This window comes from Schistocerca piceifrons, chromosome 3 (genome assembly GCF_021461385.2).
Source record: "Schistocerca piceifrons isolate TAMUIC-IGC-003096 chromosome 3, iqSchPice1.1, whole genome shotgun sequence".
In the NCBI taxonomy this organism is placed as follows: Eukaryota; Metazoa; Arthropoda; class Insecta; order Orthoptera; family Acrididae; genus Schistocerca; species Schistocerca piceifrons.
In genome coordinates this window covers 711996770-711998056 of record NC_060140.1, presented here as the reverse complement: position 1 = coordinate 711998056, position 1287 = coordinate 711996770, and the positions used below count along the sequence as shown (strand labels likewise).

The 1287-nt window shown below is 52.1% G+C and overlaps 1 pseudogene; it reads right to left on the bottom strand.

The window, feature by feature from the left end:
- Positions 1 to 822: 822 nt before the first annotated feature.
- On the bottom strand, positions 823 to 940 carry LOC124790428 (annotated as a pseudogene).
- Between the last annotated feature and the right edge of the window lie 347 nt (positions 941 to 1287).

The window sequence follows — 1287 nt, the reverse complement described above, 5'->3', positions numbered from 1 at the left end:
CTGAGGTGGGAGGGGGCGTGCCAGGTCTTTGTGTGGCGGCGCGGGCCATCACTCTCGCGCCGCGGGGTGTTGCGTCTAATGCCCTCATCAGCGGCCCCGCGCACGCTGCTTCACCAGTATGCTCTGCCCCCAGCAGCACCGCCCAGTGCTGCGTGTCCACCGCCTGGGTGGAATGTTTCTCCTTCCGTCCTAAAATGCAAAATTTCACAGCCATAAATGGCACGATAATTCAACATTTCGTCCCCATATGTGGAGGACATCTTAAGTGGGAAACAGTTCTTTTGAAGGTGCGTTACACAGCCTGGCTCAGCACTGACTGCCACAGACTGGAGCTGGTTTCCTCCAATCAGGAAGGTGAACGCAACGCTCGAACAGTTCAGCGTTGGCAAACTGGCTCACTAACTGGTAAGTTCACTTCCAGTTCCTTGTTCGGCTTCCTTTCATAATCAGTTTGGGTCTCGAATCCTGGGTCTGGCCCTCTTATTTCGTATTTCATCTCACAGCTAACCACACCAAAAACAGCACATACAAGAGCGCGCGCGCGTGCGTGCGCACACACACACACACACACACACACACACACACACACACACACACACACACACATATTCACAAACTCAATCATTTTTTTCCTCTCGAACAAAGGCACTGACCGACCGCCGTGTCATCCTCAGCCCACAAGCGTCACTGGATGCGGATATGGAGAGGCATGTGGTCAGCACACCGCTCTCCCGGCCGTATGTCAGTTCCCGAGACTGGAGCCGCTACTTCTCTATCAAGTAGCTCCTCAGTTTGCCTCACAAGGGCTGAGTGCACCCCACTTGTCAACAGCACTCGGCAGACCGGATGGTCACCCATCCAAGTGCTAGCCCAACCCGAGAGCGCTTAACTTCGGTGATCTGACGGGAACCGGTGTTACCGCTGCGGCAAGGCCGTTAGGCACACACTCAATCATGTTAATGAAATAAACGTTTCATACACAGCACTTACCAAAAAACTACTAGACACTGTGAATTAACGACCATTGTACTGTGAGTTATATATATGGCCGAAAGAGTCAGCTACAGGAATTGTGAAACGAACCCTGTCGTAGAGGACCGTGTGCCACAAAGGGCGCAGATTCACCACGAGATGGGAAATTCATAGGCATCTGTTGTCTATTGAAGCCTAAGCACTGTAGTGTGTGAGTGAGACAGACGAGAACCTACGTCATAGGGAAACCCAGCGAAGCATAGCAGTGTTAAATACGGCGGACCTAAGATCGGCCAAAAAGGGAAACATTTACGA